A 20,071-nucleotide genomic window follows, 5' to 3' on the forward strand; every position below is an offset into this window, starting at 1 on the left:
TATTAGGTCTCCCATCATCGCACACTAAACCTCTTCAGATGGTTCAAAACATGGCAGCTAGAATATTGACAAATACACGGAGAAGAGATCACATTTCTCCAGTCCTCAAAGACCTACATTGGTTGCCAATTCATTATAGAATCATATATAAGTCCTTTACCACAATCTATAAAGCTATCCATCAATACGCTCCGCTTAATCTACAAATCTCTTTCAGAAAACATACCTCCTCCAGACCCATAAGAGAGTACTATAAAGAATCTCTACAGGTACCTCACTCCAAAACCTCCCATCATATAACCTTCAGAGACAGGGCATTCTCCACAGCAGGACCTCCTCTATGGAACTCCATCCCACCGGATCTGCGGCAGGAACCCTGCCTCTCAACATTCAGGAAAAGACTCAAAATGTGGTTATTTAAAAAAACCTTTCCAGACACCGAATGAATACTAATTCACCACTAACCAACTTTCAGTCATTACCCTAACGCAGAACACTATAATATTGCAAATGGCATAACCTAGTAAATACCATAAATTCTGTAAATGCATTCTGTTAAAGTTTGGTAAATGTATTGTTAAATTCCTATCGCCTTTCTCTGCTCCCAGTTGTGCATTTCCCTGTTTTAGTGTAACTGCAATTGTTATCGCTCAGCACCTGTTATTTGTTCTTTCTATTGTAACCTATTATTACACCCCCTTGTTTATTGTAAACCGGCATGATGTGATACTCATCACGAATACCGGTATAGAAAAATCTCAAATAAATAAAATAAATCTTGTGCACATAGGGGTAGATTTTACAAATCTACGCGCGCGAACAAAAGTACGCGGGATTTTATAAGATACGCGCGTAGCCGCGAGTATCTTATAAAATCCGGGGTCGGCGCGCTGCCCGTTCCCTCCGAGGCCACTCCGAAATCGGAGCGGCCTCGGAGGGAACTTTCCATTCACCCCCCGCACCTTCCCCTCCCTTCCCCTACCTAACCCAACCCCCGGCCCTATCTATACCCCCTCCCTACCTTTATCTTAAAAGTTACTACTGCCTCCGGGCAGTAGCAACTTACGCGCGCCGGCGCAGCAGGCCCTGACACAGGCCGCTGTGTTGGGGCACTCAGCCACGCCCCCAAAACGCCCCCGAGCCGGAAACACGCCCCCGGCCACACCCCGAAAATGAGCGTCACTCCCGACCCGCTCCCCGACGCCCCCCCCAGGCAAGCCCCAGGACTTACGTGCATCCCAGGGCTTGTGCGCGCCGCCAAACCTATGCAAAATAGGCTCGGCGCGCGCAGGGGGAGTTTAAAAGGGTTACGCGCGTACCTTATGCGCGTAACCCTTTTAAAATCTGGCCCATAATGTGGTACATTTGTACACTCATAGAGTAAGATGCAAAGTAAATGTGTGAAAGTATGCATAGAGATTTGAAAATGTAATCTTCATACCTTGACCCAACTCTGTCCCTTGTTTCTGAGAGGAATTTCCAAAACCACATTTTTATGTGGTTAAAAATGTGTTTATTTGTATAAAAAGCTTTTAATATCACTCCCTATATTTATTGTGATCCCCATGTATGATGCTGAATATAAGGAAGAATTAATTTAATATATAGAAAGTTTAACATATATATCACATAAAAAGTAACAAGAAAAGAAATCTAAAACAATGTTTTGCTTTTTCTTTTATTCTTTCTGATGTCCCTATAGAGTAAGCTCCATGCAAAGCCTTCTGTTAGGGAATAATGGCTCATTCAAAATTATGTGCTATCACTGCAGTGTTAAGACTTTTATTCTGCTATTCAACAATACTTTCCCAGGCATCTATTGGGTTTGAAACTATTTTATTGTTGTTTAGCTTCTTGGAAATAGGCATATTTAAGCCATAAAACATATTACAGATGAGGGAATACTTTTTAAACATGCCAAAGCACAAAGCTATCAGCCCCTACTCATAACAGTATTACACCACTGAGATCAAATTATACAGCTATCGTTTCAGCACCTGCATTAATCCTTGACTTTGATGATGACATGCAGGCATCAAAGTATTAACGTTTATGAAAGCAGAAGCTAGACATTAGTTTATTTGATACTGAAGCTTAAATAAATAAGCACTCTGATTGTACTTAATAAAACAGTAAATGCTTTGATCCCCAAACTATTTGGTATAAAGTTCTTTAATGACCATGTTCTTTGAGGCCTGAGAGATTCTGAAAGATTGTGGGAAAGGAGATTAAATGAATATTTTTCTACATTATGGGAGTTTGAGTAGCTCATTCCATTGTCATTTGCTTGAGAAGGGGTTTCTATTGAGACACTAAACAAATCAACCTTGACGCATGATTTGTCATGGGAGATTAAAAAAAGAACAGTTTGGATAAGTTTCAAGAATTTAGCTAAGGAGAATTTGTTTCCTATCTTTTTTGACCCTTGTTTGCTTACATATGTTTTATAATATACTTCTGTGAGGGATGAAGATGACATATGAAAAAAACTACTCTTAACAATCCTGATTTTTCAGTCTTTTAAAATTGAATTTCTTCCATGTTTCGTAAAGATGTGAGTTACATGCCAAGGTTGAAATGTATAAAATGTTCTGGACTCATTGGCCCTAAATGGATTTAAATACAGCAACTGAAAAATTATTAATATCATCAGGAATTACTAAAAACATCTAAATGTCAACAATCAAAAACAAAATATTAAAGATGTTTCTGATGATGATATTCAGTATGTGCTATTTTTGTTTTCAAAATATGCTTTTATTGGCATTTATCTTGAAAAGTAGTTGGGGACGTGCTGTTTGATTTCTTTTCTTTTTATTTTTTTTTCTGCAGACCCTAAAAGGGATTGAAATAGCACACATTTTTTGAACAAGCTTTTACTTTTTTCCATGCTTGCATGCAAATAGTATAGTTTTAGTTTTGCAAATAGTGTTTTATGGTGTATTGCTATAATTGATTTTATATTGGGATTTGAAGATGATTTTTTTTTGTTTTCTAATTTATTTTTTTTTATGTGCTTTTTTTTTTTTGCTGTAATACCCATCTTGAGAGTATGGATGTAAGGTGGTAATCAAGTTTCAACAATTATATTTGATCTGGTTACCTTTCTCCTTCTGGAATCCTATAGTAAGTTGATGGGAGAAAGCCTAAATTTTACTCTAAATAGGTCTTCATTTTTGCCATCTAAGTAACTTACTCCAGTTCGGCCAACTCACATTCCCAGCCTAGAGTTAGGTTTTGATGAATCAGATGCTTTCTCCCATTTTCTCTATGTATATGGGGAAAGACCTTGAGGAATCATATACTTTGTGTTCACAGATACTTCCCTCAGATATATGGATATGGACCACTGCTCTCTCTGGAGTCTAGAAAAAGTTTGCACTGGTGTTACAAGCTACATGTGAGGTTCATATTCAGTGGCATTTAGTTGAATAACTCAGAAATTATCTGGCTAAATATTTGGGCACCCATCTGGTTAAGTTATAGCCGAATATCTTATTATCTGGCTATAATTTAGTTGGATAATTTAGAGGCGTTCCTGGGGATAGCTGGATAGATTATTCGGCTAAGTCTGGTCACACTAAAGAGCTGTCTAAAGATAGTGGAGGAAATTATCTGCCTAACTTTAAGATAGCCGGCCATAGGGCCCGACGCCTAGGCCTCAGCCTAGACTGGGGCCCAGCCCAGAAGCCGAGCTCCAACGCCTGGGTCTTGGCCCAAGCCTGACACCGGGGCCCAGACCTGATGCTGGGGCTTTGGCCTGGATCCAGGCCTGATGCTGGGCCTAGAGGCCAGTGTCCAGGCCTCATAGTTTTATCCTTTTCTTTTTTCTTCTTTAAAATGACAGCGTCTGCTTGGCAGCAGAGGTTGCCATTTTGTTGTATGGCAGCTGTTTTTACCATTTTTGTATGCTTTAAATATGTTACTGATTTTTTTTCTGCCTTTTATGGACTTTTATTCCTGGACGCTAAATAAATTATTTTTAAATATCTGAGTCTAAACAAATAGATACTTACATAGGACATAGAGAGAAATAAGGGAAAAATACATTGCACAAATATTACCTTAGTGGTGAAGTTGAAAATGACAAAGAGATGGTAATAGTATAACTATATTCTTTAACAGATCCCACTGAGAGAAATCAATATAGAACAATAAATAATGCTAAATATCTCTTAGATACAATGTTTCAACCAGGCATCCTTGGGCCTGGTTGAAATCACTTGTGCTTCTTGTAGCCCTTTCATAGACCATGCACCCAGCATTTCCTGTGTGCGCTGACTGATGATGTCATCCCAGCTCTGGTATATAAGGAAGCTCAGTTCTACCAGCCAGTGCTTCAGCAACAGGTCTGCTGCTGTACTTTCCCTGCAATATGTGTGCCTTGTTCTTGTTCCAGCTCTGCTTTGTCCTGCTCCTTACCCTGCCTTGTTCCATGTCTGCTTTTCACCTGTCCCTGCCTTGTCTGTTCCAGTCCTTGACTTGCATGTCCCTGCCTTGTCTGTTCCAGTCCTTGTCTTGTCTGTGCCAGTACTTGTCTTGCCTGCCCGGGTCTTGTCTCTACTAGTCCTTGCCCTGCCTCTCGGACTGTCTTCTGATTATCTGACCTCTGCCCAGATACTGATGTGCCTGCTCTCCGCCTGCCCTAACCTTGGCCTGGTTACTAATGCTGCCTATCACAAAAAAAGAGTCCAAAATAGTTGCAGATATGCAAAATGATTTTATGACAAAAATTGTCACAAATAGTCATATTAATTTCACCTTACAAGTATATCCTTTTCAGAGAAAAATCTCTGATTTATAAAGGATGGACCATCATAACACCTTGTGGGTACTGAACTTTTATATTTTTCAGTGTTTTCACCACTGAAAAATAATCAATCATCGGTCCAGACTTTCGTTCAATGGAACCAATATATATGTTTTTAAATGCTTATAAAAGTTAAGACGCATAATTCCCATTCATTATACCTGACATTATATCAAATTTAGAATCACTGCTTCAGGAGCTTCTTGTTCATAACCATCAAAAGATGCAATGCACAGAGGTTTCTTTAACGTTGACCGATAACAATCACAATCCTTGTGAATTTTCCTAGATTTTTAAAAACTTGTTCAACCCCCCCCCCCCCCCCCCCCCCTTTTTTCAAAAGAAGCAAATAGCTGGCTCTCAAATAGGACAACATCATTGCCTTCATATGTCCAAAAAAGAAATACAATTTTTATGGAAATCCATACAGAATTTTAAATGAGGATCAACATTCTTTATCAATGTAAAGAAATTATTGAGATCTTGAACAGAAGACATCTAAACAAGGAACATGCTGTCAATCTATCTTTTCCACAGACACACATGTGGAAACTATGGGGATAAATACAATAATTGTTCTTTAAACAAGGAAACATAGAGGTTAGCCACGTCGGGGGCTTCTTTTTTGGAGAAGATAATCAATTAAAGACTACTCTGTTTAGGAAGCCAAATGATCACAATAACTTAGTGAGATATGAAAGTTTACACCCAAAGACGGTTACGCTGGAATTTACCAGTTGGTCAGCTCCTGCAGATCCGTTGTTTGTGTAGAGATTATTCTGAATTCAGACACATTTACTTACCTATAGGTTTTTAGAAAGAGGTTATCCTGTGAACTCAGCCTATTTGAGAGCCAGATTCGCTAATCAGTCCATTGACAACTCCCGATTAAAATATGTTTCACAACATTCTGGTAAATCTGCAGCAACTGCCACTATTTGCCAATATTGGCAAGTTTTATCATTACATGCTGTTTTTCAAGAGCCTCCTTGTTTTGCATAAAATAGAGGATGTAATCTGAGAGATGACATAGTTCATGCAGTACTTTCACCCTTGTTTCTCTCATGTATACACACTAACACACACATACATGCTCACACTTTCTCACATGCTCATGTACACACTCTCTCTCTTCTTGCCCACTGGAACACACAGTTACAGCGGCCTTCACCTTCAAGCTCACGCAGCCTATAGGACTCGTCCTCTTTCCTCTCAGGGCAAGGACCAATGCTGCTCCTGTTTCTTTCTCTCTCACTCACCTAACCCTACCCAACCTTCCTTTCCCCCTCCCTCTCACTCACTCACCTATCCTCCTTCCCTCTCTTCCCTCTCTTCTCACACGCCTCCTCCTCCAAACCCTTCCTTTTCCTTCCCTCCCATCTCACTCACTCCTCCTCTCTTCCCTTTCCTTCCCTCTTACTCACCCCTTTCCCTTTTATGCCCCCGCCTCTTTGGGGTATAATCATAGTGATCCTCCCGCTGCAGTGGCTGTGGTATTATGGAATGGCTAAGGAGTTTCAGGTGGTATCAGAGGAGTCACAATTTGTAAATACCTAGAGGTGGGGAGGATAGAAAAGGAATTCTCCTTCCTGCCGGGTCTCCCAATATTAAGAATAAGGGTCCGGAACCCACCCAGCAAGTCTCCCAGGGGAAGAGAGCGAAGGCAGAACCCAAATAACAAAAAAACAAAAACTTCAAAAGCAAACAGATGAAATTCTGAGCTGTGACTCAGCTTTATTAGAACAAGTTTAACTAGTGAAAATCAAGCACTGAAAACTTTATAAATATGCTGTGAATTTTTCCTAATTAACACAATTTGTTTTTCTTTGGTTTCAGCTAACAGTTCTTTAGAAGAGAACCAGTTCTCCTAACGTCACCAAAAAACAATACTTTCTATATCAAGGATTTAGTAATCAATGCTACTATGAGGAAGGTGAGTCTTTGTGTCCCAATTCTGTCTTGCAGGTGCAGCAGGACAAAGTCAACATTCTCTAATTGCAGGTAAGTAAATAACCAGTGTTTTGCGTTTCTTTTCCTGTGTTGTTTGACTCTACATGTCTAATCTTTTCTTTTTTCTCTCTGTCTCTTTCCAGTGAACTCTCCAGTCCCTGTGAATTCTGAGGCTTTTGTACCGTGTGTTCTTCACTTATGTCTCTGACACAATTACTTATGACAGCTGCTGCAGTGATTCTGTACTCTCTTTGTGGTGTTGAAAAGTTTCAGTCTACCTTCATGGCAAGTATACACTTAACTGACTTTATTTAGGATGAATCTCCATACCCGCTGCCGCTGCTCTTGAATGCCAGAGGGTCCTGATTGTCACTCCCTGACTTTGATCCTTGTGCTGAATTGGATACACTGTCTCCGGAGCAGTCAGAAACCTATTTATACTCTTTAAATAACAAAATAGTGTTTTCCTCCAATACACTAACCAATGCCATGTTTATCTTCCAGAGTGTATTAGGAGTGTCTTCTCAGTGTTTATTCATGGCAACTGACAGGAACTGGGCTGGCTGATTGCGAAAAACAAAAGATAATTAAATAGAAATGTGTGTTGGGCTTCATTTTCGGAGGAAGATGCTGCCGGCAGTGGTCGCAATTTCCAGCACAGCTGACCACTGCCAGTCAGCTGATTCCTCCCGCACCAGCTTTTCCAATGCTCATAGGCTCAGCGGCACTCCGTTTTTTAAGTGGCTCCCTTTTTCCTTTCTCCAGCAGCAAGGCCTGGTGATCTGATGCCTGGCTTCCCTCTCAGGCCCCTCCTCTTCTGTTCCAGCACCTCCTTCTCTTACAGTTGTGGCAGACGTGGAAGGAGTTGGTCTCTGATCCGACGACTCCTATTGACCTCGCGGCACAATTTTCTTCTTCCTGGTGTCTCTCCTCCTCCTGATTTCAGCTTAGGTAGGGTCAGCTTCCACAACGATCTGGTGTCTCTCTTTCTCAGTTATTTTCCCATACCACTGCTGCTGCTAAACACTGGGTCCTGGGGTCTTCAGGTAAGCCTTTTCATTTATCTATTATTTTACCCTATTTACACCAAGAATTTGGCTCTTTGGTATGTATGATGACATCCAACCTGGAATGAGACAAAAAAAACATATTTATGGATAAAGTTATACTAGTGGCAAAAAAGACAATCCTGGCTAAGTGGATTGAGACAAATAGGCCGAGCATCCTTGTTTGGAAATCAAGAATGTTTAAATTATTAACATTTGAGTATTTAACAGAAAAAAACTTATCAAATAAAAAGTTAGACCAAATGTTAGAAATATGACAAGATTTTCTGCATGCATTAACACCAAAAGTCAGAAACTTAATTTACAACTTGTAGTCTACAATTTACATTTGACAATTAGAACTTGTTAAAACATTAACGTCCAAATTTTAAAAGGACCATGCACGTAAATTTTGGGGGTTATGAGTGTGGCCAGGCCTTACATGCGTGCGAGTCACTGGCCGCCAACACGTGCATACGTGGATGTTAAAATCCAGCGCACATGTGTGCATGCCAACATGTGCATGTTATAAAATTATTGCGTCCATGTGTGCGCTACGGAAACAGCACTCCTTTTAAAATCAACTCCTAATTGTAGATTTTGTACCTATGCAAACACTCAAGCAAAATTGGTCACTGCTGTTACTGTGTAAGACATTTCTATTGTATAGCATATATCCTATGTATTTATATTATCACATTAGATACCATGGTGCAAAGTGTGTACTATCTTTTCAGAAGGGAGAGTACATTAAACACCTGAAATGTAAGAGAAAATGAGAATTACTAGCGGTTGGGTAGGGAAAAATGGTACAGTAGGAAGATTGTAATGTTATTTCTTTGTCATGGTTGTGTTTCTGATTATATCCTGCTATTTATGAAAATTTTTCAATAAAAATGGTTTTGGGGAAAAATAAAATTAATGTAACAATAAAACATAAAAGTAGATAAAAACATAAGGTAGATTTTCCACTTGGGCACGCAGCGCCCATGTGCACACGCTTCCCTGCACGCACATGTGGACGTGCTGATTTTCCACCATGCGCACGCCAGCGTGCACATGGTGGAAAATCCATGGGCCCCGTGCACATGTGAACCGGATTTTATAATTTGCACACGTATGTGCGGGCAGTACACACAAGGAGGGGGGTTTTTTGCAATTTCGGCGTGGCGACACATTCTGGCCTTCCCCAGTTCCCTTCCAGTCCACTCCAATTAAGGAAAGGACTGGGAGGAAACGTCCCTACCTCCCTAACTAACTTCCCTTCCCCTTTCCCTCTCCTCTCCTCCCCACCCCCTAAACCCTACCTTTTTCTTTTTTCTTCTTTGTTTGCAACTTACTTCAGCTCCCGAGCTGAAGTAAGTTGCTTGCGCCGAGTCTCCTGGATAGCGAACAATGGTGCTGTCCTGGCCCGCTGTCCCGCCCCACCCAGAACATGCCCCGCAGCCCACTCCTTCCAAGAAGCCCGCACTTGAGCATGTACCGGGCTTTACGCACATGGCCAGGCCCCTTCCAAAATTGGCTCAGCGCATGCAAGGCCTGGCCACACGTGAAAAGCCCGGATTTTACGTGCACAGGCAGTTGAAAATCTACCCAATAATTAACAACACTATCTTAAATAAATATTTCAGTGCTTTAGAAGCTTGCATAAAACATAGGTTACACTGCTTATAAGCCTTAAGCAGACACATTGTCTTCCTCAGTACCAATCTGAAACTCCCTTCTTAACCTCCTCTGAAGGCTTCCTGAAAAAGATATATGTTTAGGGACTTCCTGAATTGCTTAATTTCTGTCAATGAACTTACACATTCTGGCAATGTATTCCAAAATGTGGAGTCTGCAACCAAGAAAACACGTTGATGCGCATCGCCAAAATGTATCACCTTATAGGTTGGCACCTCTAAGAGTGGTTTCCCTCCAGATCATAAAGCCTATGTTAGAATATAAATTTTCAGCAGAGTATTTATCCATGGAGCTTGAATAGTACTATTCAGTAGGGGTGTGCATTCGGATTGACCGCATTTGTAAAACGCAACTCATATTTTTTTTTTACTTAAAAAATTGATTCGACATAAACGATCGGATTTCCCACCAATCGCGATTGTTGAGCCAAAATAAAAATATAAACCCCCTCACCCTCCTTAATCCCCCCCCCCCCCGACTTACCACAACTCCCTGGTGATGGAGTGAGGAGTGAGGACGCCATTTCTGCAATCCTTGGCGAGAAGCATGTGACGTCGGCGGCACGTCGAGTGACGCCGGCGTCACGTGATTCCCGGCTCGTTCGCGCCGGACGGCTCGTTCGGCCCAAAAAGAACTTTTGGCCAGCTTGGGGGGGTCAGGAGGCCCCCCCAAGCTGGTCAAAAGTTCTTTTTGGGCCGAACGAGCCGTCCGGCGCGAACGAGCCGGGAATCACGTGGCGCCGCGTCACTCAGACGCGGCGTCACGTGATTCCCGGCAAGTTTGCGCCGGACGGCTCGTTCGGCCCAAAAAGAACTTTTGGCCAGCTTGAAGGGGTCAGGAGGCCCCCCCAAGCTGGCCAAAAGTTCTTTTTGGGCCGAACGAGCCGTCCGGCGCGAACGAGCCGGGAATCACGTGGCGCCGCGTCACTCAGACGCGGCGTCACGTGATTCCCGGCAAGTTCGCGCCGGACGGCTCGTTCGGCCCAAAAAGAACTTTTGGCCAGCTTGAAGGGGTCAGGAGGCCCCCCCAAGCTGGCCAAAAGTTCTTTTTGGGCCGAACGAGCCGTCCGGCGCGAACGAGCCGGGAATCACGTGGCGCCGCGTCACTCAGACGCGGCGTCACGTGATTCCCGGCAAGTTCGCGCCGGACGGCTCGTTCGGCCCAAAAAGAACTTTTGGCCAGCTTGGGGGAGTCAGGAGGCCCCCCCAAGCTGGCCAAAAGTTCTTTTTGGGCCGAACGAGCCATCCGGCGCGAACGAGCCGGGAATCACGTGACGCCGCGTCACTCGACGTGCCACCGACGTCACATGCTTCTCGCCAAGGATTGCAGAAATGACGTCCTCACTCCTCGCTCGATCACCAGGGAGTTGTGGTAAGTCTGGGGGGGGGATTAAGGAGGGTGAGGGGGTTTAAATTTTTTTTTGCACATATGTACATATACCCAACTCATTGGATTTTTTTTATGTCCATATTGGCCGCAAGTGGGACCCCCTTTCGGACATAAAAAATATGAACATAAAATTTTGCTCTGCACATCCCTACTATTCAGTAGCTTATGGATTAGCGTTGCAACTTTGTATTTTATCTTCCATTCCACTGGTAGCCAATGCAGATCTTTCAGTACTGGTGTTATGTGATCACATTTTCTTACTATAGGGATGACATCATCTGAAGTGTTACTTCTGGAGTTCATGACCTTCATGTCATCCTTGAAGGGCTTCAGGATTTCTACCAGCTGCTACATGACTACCCAATCAAGATACCCCAGGGGGAAATTCACGCTTATCCCTATGTTATGAGACCCATAATGAAGGGGAATCTGCTGCTTCACTAAACTCTCTAGCATCATGTATGTAGAATTCCAGAGGATGCCAATATCCACAATCAGATGTTTTTGAGGCATCCCCAATTCATCCTGCTTATTACGGAGAAGCTGTCCCATCTTTGTGCATCTTTGGACGTGCCCTACTTTTCTGCACTTCTCCAAAAGCTCCTGCAAGTATTTATTCTTATAGTCTTTGGACCCAGGTCTAAAGGTATCCTTCACTATCAGGTGCAGAATATGTGTAAAACATTGGATACCCTGAAAGCCTCCATCGTCTACTGCCTTTACAATATTTGTGCCATTGTCTGTGAGAAAGAAACCTATAATTAAAATTACTCTTCTGTCTATCTGCCAGTCCTCCAACATCTCTTTTATGGTTGATAGAATATTGGTTTCATTCATTGACTGGTTGTGTTGCAAAGCCCATCTGCATCCTGATGCTCCATGCCCACTAGAGCTGCTGCCTGCCCTGCCTCCACCAGGTCCAACCAGTGTACCATCAGGGAGAGATGAGTGTGTAGCATTCATGTCAGTCCAGATGTCATTGATGAAATGCACACTACTCCCCTCTGCCTTAGCCAGTGGTATCTGGATGTGACTATGGCACTGGTTTTACAGGCTGTGGATGATCTTCCTAGGAAAGATGGTCCTGGAGGGGACTTTGTAATTTGGCACTACCACTTGCAGCAATGCGTAAACCTTATATTCTCCGCTATTTGCAGGGGCTGGTCATCAAGGGCAAGAATTTCCTCAACACTCCTTATTACAACTGTGATGTTTCTTGCCTCCTACCCCGAGAGTGCTACCAAAGACTACCCCATCTCCTTTATGGTAGGTTGTCACTTCTGATGCTTGGCAGGGGGCCACTGGCCTGCACCTGTCTGCTGAATGGGGTTGAAGGCATGGGATCAGTTTGGGGAACACTCTTCCCCATTTCAACTACTTTTCCCTGACTGGAAGAAAGGATTTCATGGCTCTTTGTAGTACTTTCTCCTTCCTTAGATGCCATGCCAATACTAGTGGGTACTGCCTCTGCAGGTGATAGTGCATATCAGTGTTAGGTTCTCCACTTGCTTCCCTCGACTGATATCCGTTGCATAGTAAATACACTGCATAAACTTGGGTCATCTCTGACTTTGAAGTGTCTCCAGATCATGAATTTCTTCCATGATCACATCTCTATATTTTTGGAGGAGGATGCTAGCATTGAGGAACAATACTAGGGGCATCAGTCACACTCTATCTGTGCTGCCTGCTTTTCATTACCATCCTTGTTTTGCTCTAGCTCCCTTATCAATGAACTGGATGCTAAGACACTTCTGTATACTCCTCCCACATTTTCTTCTTCTAGTATCCCTTCTATTCTGATTCAGACAAGCCAAAAAAAGACTCCATCTGAATCAGTGGATAAAAATATTGCCTTCGTGTCATCATATCTAGTGAGGAAAGAAGAGAGTGCTGTTGGTTTTGAGCATTGCTGTTATCCTATGCCCTCTGCTTTGCTACTCTCTCCATCTGAAAAGTCTGCCACATTTTAACTCTTTTCTGAAACAGAAGGGAGTGAAAAGGATTTCTGCAGTCTGCAGGGGCACATGCTCTCCATATGTCAGTTTCTTTTGGGTAGAGCTGCCTTCTGCCATTCCCTATTCCTAACATGATGAATTTTGTCACTGGGGGTTTGGATATTAAAAAGATTTTTTTTATTTCTTAGTGGTACAGTAATTGATTGTATATTCACTGACTTTCCCATGATGTGTGTGTACATAGAACTTTCACAGACACAGAGACCATGCTGCACTGACTGTCACACTGTGTGCACTAATTCTGACTGACTGCTGAGCAAAACAGCATGGATTGCTTCAGTCTCTGCACTGCTCAACTAGTGCCCACACTGCCCACTGCCCAGGCAGACAGAAACAAAATCAATAGCACTGTAGCAACTCTCCCCACACTCTTCCACCCTCCCCAATGGAGATAAAAATCTGCAACCCAGAGCTACTGCCTGCCTGTCTTTCTCTGCTGACTGGCACAGTGAGAGACTAAAATGGACAGCAGCCAAAAGGTTATTTGGAAAACATTGAAAATCAGGAACTCTGAGAGAGCTTAAACAGTGACAAAACAATATCTAGAGAAGGAATTCACACTTTGCACAGTACATCTCAGACATGCTCAGCCTTCAAGACCAAAGTTACTGGATCCAGAGAGCAACAATATGTTTGATAAGAAAAATGCTTCTCTTCAATAAGCTGTCTCGGTCTCCTTTACATGTCCTACACTGGTCTGAAACTGCAGTGAGATCAAACATGACTCACTAGGAAGGGCTGGCTGGGGCTGGCTCTTATACTTAGTAACAATTCTTAACTGTATTTACACCTGTTATTCTCCCATTGATTTCTATGGGCCATAGAAATCAATGGGGGGTGAAACAAATGGAACACATAGAATTTGTTGAATTCAGGGGATTCCCTCTGTTTGTTTTGTGGATCCCCCAAAGAAACAAATGGTAGCCCATTAATTTAATTTTCATTACTATAATTAAAATTATTCTTCTATCTGCCAACCCTCCAGCATCTCTTTTATGGTTGATGGAATATTGGCCAAGGTATGGGTTTCATCCATTGACTGGGTTGTGTTGCAAAGCCCATCTGCATCCTGATGCCCCATGCCCACTAGAGCTGCTGCCTGCCCTGCTTCTACCAGCTCCCATCAGTTTGCCATCAGGGAGAGACAAGAGTAATACTTCATGGAAATTGCAAATACTGCAAAGAAACTACAAATTCCATGTGGAATTAAGTTACCACAGCTTAGTAAAAGGCACTCTTACAGGCTGATAGAGAAAGGTACTTTCTGCCAAATGCACAGCCTTACCAGCACTTGAATGCACATTTTGTGAGCATAAACCTTACTGCCAGTGCAACAAGGAGTTTTACGCTCACAAAATGTGCATTTAAAATATGAGTACTGCTTATCGCCCTTACATGGAAATCCCATGCAAATTATGGCAATAAGCATTACTCCCTGATGCATAGAGATGCTCTGGCCTTAACCCAAGTTTTGTTAGTGCTGGATACTCTTGGTCAGAAGTAAAGTTTCCAGAGTTGCTGTGCTGGCAGTTAAAACCAAGAGGTTCAGGCAAAAAAACAAAGAAGATTATCCTGCTCTGAGGCTGGCCAGATAGCTAGATAATCCTGACTTAGCCAGATAAGACCATACGTATCTGGCTAAGTGGAACTGGCTAACATCGGCCAGATAGCTGGATTAGTTTGTATTTATCTGGCTAAATGGTGGTGGCTAACCATAGCCAAAAGTCCATACTTATATGGCTAAGTGGCAACGGCTGACACTTAGCCTGTTAAGTGCAGACTTATCCAGTTATCTGGTCATGGGTTGCTGCCCCCACTTACCTGATAAATAAGGACTTATCCAGCTATCTGGCTGTAGTTTGCCACTGCCAATTAGCCAAATAAGTACTCTCTCTCCTGGTAATTTCAGCAATACATATTTCAAGGGAAGGCCCCCCCCCCCCCCCCTTCCCGAGTTAAAATGCATGTTCAGCCTATTTTCCAGTCCATGTGCTTTTTTTTAAAAACTCTTGATACATGAGCATAGCAATAACAATGCACTGGAAGTTTTAAAAATTTTAATTGGTGTATTAAAGCTGTATGCTGAAATCCAGTGAACAGTTTCTTAAAGCACAGATTATTAATCGCCCTTTAAGTCAGGTGCCCAGTGCTGAAAACCGGCTCGGATGCCTTTCTTCCAGCAGCTATCTACATTTTAGTAGTCTAAATTTAGGTGCTAAGGCCTACTCAGTTTCAAAAGCAGTAATTTAGATGTCTAGCTCCCTAATGATCTGATTTACTAAGACTTTGTCCCATTTTGTGTATACAGAAAAAAAGATTTGTAAATCTGTCTCTTTAAATTAGGTACCTGGAATCTTTGAAAATTGACCCATATGAGCCTTATTTAAATTTGTTTTGGGGTTTTTTAAAGCCACAGAATGGCAAAATGCCTTTTTGAGTAATACCCTATGAGTATGTCAATCTCCTTCTCTTGAGAGAGAGAGAGAGAGAAATATTAGGTGTAAGAGGCAATGGAATTTATTCTACCACATAGTTTTATTTTATTTTTATTTATTTAAAACTTTTTTTTATACCGGCATTCGTAGGACACATCATGTCGGTTTACAAATAACTGAGAAAGGAAAGGAAAGGAAATTACAATAAACAGGGGAGGGGTTAACTGGGTGATATACAAAGTAGAGGAGAGGAGAGTCAGACAGGCAGCGTTACAAAAAGAACCAATATACAAGGTTAGTTGGCATGTGCACTTGGGATATTTAGTATATGAAACTTATTTACAGTAGGACATGGGCAGGTGCACGTAGGAACGATTAGGGGGGGGGGGGGGCGAGACGGGGGTGGTGGGAACCGGGTTTACCATTTTATTAGGCACCGGGTTTACCATTTTATTAGGCACCACAGCTTTTCTCCCTGGTATTATATCTCTGTCACAAGCTCTAGGTCTGAATTTTTGCTGGTTATGATACAAATAACGCTAAAATAAAGCAGTATTAATGGCTATTCAATGATCTCACTTTAATTTCTACCATCTATTTCTTCAAAGCAGATTTGAATGGTGTTAGCTAACTTTTTTCCCTTCTTTAAAATTATGCCTGCAATGAGTGCTGCAGAAATTAATTTAATAAAGTAAGTAATCTACTAAAGTAGTTCAATTTAAAATCCAGTTAGATACAAACATATGCAGAAAAGGAAACAACTAAACACAATGATCACAAAACAAAACAACTCGATAAAAATCAAACTCTGTCTAAAGAATAAAACAAATTTATAACAACCTCAGATAATTCAGTCAAATGTAATTAGTGTCACCACTGCTTGGATGTGTTTCTTAGGGTATATATTATTAGCATTCAATACAGAGCAAATTTAGCAATAGAGAATTTATGCAATTCGCATGAGACACTGAACTACACAAGTTAAGAGCTATAACTGATATGAAGACAAAGTTTATTTTTCCCAACATCTGAACATGCTTACCTTGGCAGCAAATACAAGAAAATGAAACAGTTACTTCATAGCACGGTAGTAATTATTACATTCTGTGGTATTATCTCAAAATAATAAAAACCAAAAGAATGAATTAGAAGATACAGTCAAAATATATAACCAGTGGCGCCCATATCTCCCTCTTACTCTAAAATGTATTGTTTGTCATCTATAATCTAGATCAGGGGTTCCCAATCTTTATGGGAACATGGACCCCTTTTTAACCTCCAAAAATGCCCTCCCCCTCCCCCCATAGCTCCATCCTACATGCTCTCCTTTCTGCCAATTCCCCCATGTGGTCCCTTCTTTGATTATATCCCTCCTGGCCTTCCCCCATGACCCCTTTCTCTCCCTCATGGCCACTTCCCCAATTCTCTCCCATCTGCAATCCTTCCTCCCTCCTTCCTTCCCCTATGGTCCCTTTTGAGTGGTGCCTACCCTATGGTCCCTCCCAAGTGACTTTCCCCATGCCCTGCTTCCTTTCATGCTTAGCCCCTTCTCCGATTCTCTCCCTCCTGTCCTCCCCCTTGACCCTTTTCTGAGTGCTCACCCTCCTGCCTTCTCCCATTCCCTCCTACCTTGCTTCCCACACATTGTCCATTCCCAAATGCATTGCTTTCTGTCCGACCCCTCCTGTGGCCCCCTTCCCTGGTCCTTCCCCTCTCTCCATGTTCCCTTTTCAAGTGCTATTTCTCCTGCCCTACTCCCCCTCAATATTCCTTTCCGAAGTGCTCTCCTTCCTACTCTTCTTCAGTGGCCCATTTCTAAGTGCCTTCCCTCAGGTCTTTAAGATCCTACCCTTCCCTTATGGCCCCATTCCTAGTGTTTTCCCTCCTCAAGACCCCTGTTAGAGTACTTTCACTCCTATGCTTCTTCCTCCCTCCTGCCCTTCCCCAAGAGTCTTCCCATTTGGACTACTTCTCCCCACCCATGTCTCATTCCTGAATACTCTTCCTCCTTGTCTTTCTCTTCCATGTAGCCCCTTCTCAAATGCTGCCTCCTCCATGCTGCCATGTAGCCAGATAATTTTAAGCAAGCATATTCAGTGGGATGTTTATCCTGCTAATATACTGGACAAGTTATCCAGCTAATCTTAGCCAAATAACTTGTTCGCTAAACGGCCTACTGAATATTGACCTCAATGTTGCGTGACAATGGAATAAATTTGAAAGTATAAAATAGTCAGGATAAGGGGCTCCTATCCCCTTTCTATATATATAACAGGACAGGCAGTTCCTCCCCCACGGCACCCCAATGCCCCCCCCCCCCCCCCCCGATTTAAAAAAAAAACATCTCAGCATCTAGTGGTACCCTCCCCAGACCCTCCAAGTCCTAAGAGTCATTGGGTTCAAGTGGGACCCCCAAACCCTCCTCCCAGATACCAATACCTTGAAAATATGAAATCTACCACTCCAAAGGGCCCAGGGTGCCCCCTAGCCCTGGGCCCTGTCAGCGCCATTTTCCAAAATGGCACTGACCTGACCTTGCCCCAGTCACATGACTGGGGTAAGGTCCAGCCACCAACACATCCCCAGAAACACCTCCAGTCACACACACTAAAAGGCACCCATATACAGAAAAACAGCGAAAATCTGAGGTACAATGTGAGATAAACTGAAAAAAAACAAACACAGAATAAATGAAAAATGCATGAAAGAAACAGCAGACCCGACAAAATAAATTACCACACAAACACAGCATATACTCTGCAAGAATTTACACCAGTCTCCAATCTCCAGTCTCCTCCAATATTTACCATGCCAAGCACCAGGTTGCAAATGACAAGTGATATTTAATTTTGGTGCATTACATAGGTGGTGTAAAAGCCTCCATGCCCACTTCATATACACACATATGTACTTTGTTTATAAAACCTTGCCCTTAACATGCCACAAACATACCCCATTTACTAGTACGCACTAACTGTTGCATGTGAACATGTGAGTATGTCCGTACCATGCTAATTTTAGGGGTGCAACCTCCATGTATTGCTTTGAAAATTAACTCAAAACCACTGCATAATAAATCTGCCAACCATAATTAAAAAATGTTTCTTCTTGAAGGCATAAAGTGAATCAAGCTGTTTTGAAGGCATTGGGGGTGATGTAGTTGAGTAGGGATGTACGTGAGGGTGTCAGAGAATGACTTAACAAAACACCACATTTCCACTATCGCATTTCCTAATTCAGTTAGGTCTCGCATTTCTGAGGCAGAAGTCCCCTGTTAACCCTGGTGATATCATAGTGTACAATTTGCATTAAATTAAGGACATTTATTTCCAATAAATTTGCTATGGCTCATAAAGAACATTTCCCTCAGAGGAAGAAGTGTTTAAATCAGCATATTGATAGCATATTTAGCATGCTGTATCTTCACTCCAGCAGTAGCATCATGGCATGAAAGCACACTATAAGCAACATTTTTGGCAACTGTGCCGATTCAATCTGCAAATTAGGCTGCATGACATAAAACGTCTGGGAGATTGCCAGGGCATCACTTTGGCTGCACATGATTTTTTAATACTTATATGCTTATACTCTATTCCTCTGGAAACTAAAAATATAATAAGTTCAGCACAAACAGATTTTCTTTTCACATATTATCACAGACCATTTTATGTTTAACTATTTAGGGAATGGATACAGTTCCTAGCAGAGCTTTGGGACCTTTTCATTCTCTTTACTGATAGTACGTGGCACCAGAAGTCTGCAAGTCCTTCAGAAGTTTATAATTCAATCCTTTTATGCTTGAAGTCAATGACAATTGAATTTCAAGGAAGGTGGTCCTTATTTATGTGTGCTTTATTATCTTCATAATCCCTGGGAGGTTTCTATCTGTTGCCAATGGGACGATAAGGTGATTATGGTATATGTATATTTCTTTATTGTATACAGAGCATTCTAAGAAATATCCTTTACAGCAGGGGTTTTCAACCCTGTCCTCAACTACCCCCATTTAATTGGTTTCTCACTATAGCCAAAATGAATATGCATGAGGCAGGTTTGCATACAGTGGATGTAGTGCATGCAAATCTCTCTCATGTATATTAATTGTGGATATCCTGAAAACCTAAGCCTAAGGGGTACTCAAACACAGCACTGATGAAATCAGAGATACGTTGGCATAAATAATGACATGCAAATATCTACAGCCATTGGTTATTACTGGAAAGGTAAACATAAAAACTGGCTTTCCAAACAAAAATCTCAATAGCTTTTATGTTGAAAATCAATGCTACAAAAGAATCCATAAACCTGAAAGGCCAAAGTAAAAAACAATTTCTGAAAATGGGACTGCTTTAAACACAAATTCTGTGGATGGGCCTTTACTTTCATTGGTTTCAAAATAATATGAGTGAAAATAAATGATTTTCAAAAGTTGTGACATATTTAAAAATACACATTTCCTTTTCTTTCCCACTTTTAAATACACGTAAGATTATTTTTTTTATATATATGAACTGCAATAGTAACTTCAACCTAACAAAATCAATACTTAACAGTTTTTTATTGAAAATTCCTGTTACCGCGTATTTTGGCACGTTCATAATGTTTTAGCTATCCTAATTAATTTCTATTACTATATGTGCCTTTATGTAAACCGTTGTGATGGTTAATTTACTGAATGACGGTATAGAAACGTTTTTAAATAAATAAATAAACATATGATTATTCAGGTCCATTGACAAT

The sequence above is a fragment of the Rhinatrema bivittatum genome, chromosome 1 (assembly GCF_901001135.1).
Source record: "Rhinatrema bivittatum chromosome 1, aRhiBiv1.1, whole genome shotgun sequence".
Lineage (NCBI taxonomy): Eukaryota > Metazoa > Chordata > Amphibia > Gymnophiona > Rhinatrematidae > Rhinatrema > Rhinatrema bivittatum.